Source organism: Aptenodytes forsteri, unplaced genomic scaffold, assembly GCF_000699145.1.
Source record: "Aptenodytes forsteri isolate BGI_AS27 unplaced genomic scaffold, ASM69914v1 Scaffold79, whole genome shotgun sequence".
Classification (NCBI taxonomy): Eukaryota; Metazoa; Chordata; class Aves; order Sphenisciformes; family Spheniscidae; genus Aptenodytes; species Aptenodytes forsteri.
This window is the reverse complement of record NW_008794776.1, coordinates 4,153,098-4,154,094: the sequence shown is the minus strand read 5'-3', so window position 1 is coordinate 4,154,094 and position 997 is coordinate 4,153,098.

Below are 997 nucleotides of genomic sequence, written 5' to 3'. Positions count from 1 at the left end.
GGGGGGAGAGGCGGGCCTTCCGGCGCCCGCCACCGAGCCAGGCGAGCTAGAGCGTCGCATTTTCCGTTGAGGCCGCGGCGCGCCGCCGTACGTAGGGAAAAGAAGGGCGATACCGAGGCTTAGGCACCGGAGACGCCTCGGCGGACATCTTGGGTGTGGGCCGGCCCGCCAGCGGGACAAGGCGCTCGCCGCCATCTTTGTTGAGGGCGGATCGAGCGCCTCGCAGCGAGCTGTGTGTGCCGGCAGCCGGCTGAGCTCGTTTAATCGGTCACGTACAGTGAAAAATAATTGTAGTTTAACTCTTCGATGTTGAAGAGTACTAGTTTGACAGCAGCGGCTAAATGGCAAAACATGCTTGCTGTTCCAGGGACACGCTTTAGAAAGAAAGTTCACACTGAGGCAGGATCAGCGCCCGCTGAAGGGGGTTCACAGCCGGAGGGCGCAGCCCCAGTTCTGATCAGGAGGCTCTTACAAACCAAACCTGCAGTTACCGGGGACAAGAGCAAGCAGCGGAGCTTTCTGCAGCTTAAGAACTGTCACTTTGTTGCCCCACCAACCACCTCATTTCAATGTCCTCTTCTACAGTAATTGGAAACTAGCTAAAAAAAGACCCAAAACAGCAAGCGGAAGATCTCATCAACTCCCCAGTGGCAGCCCCATCTCCTGTGGGCCTGCACTGGCAGGGCCTGCACTGGCAGGGCCTGCAGGGCCCGTGCTCCCTGCCCCGCTGCCCTAACCCAGCCTCTGTGGGGCCATCATGCTCATCCTCGTTTCCCCGAGTCCCTGCTTTGTCTTCCCACCTTCTCCATCCCACTGGGAGCCACCTCAGAGAGCTAAAATGACCAAAAACAAATCACCCCCTCGCTCGCTTACATCCTGCTCCCGCCTTAGGCCGGTCTGAAGTCCCGCGGAGCGGCACCATCTCTCCCCATCACGCGCTCCATGCTGCCTTCACCCGCCGGCCTCACAGCCGGGTTACCTCAGGCAGTCGCCCCTC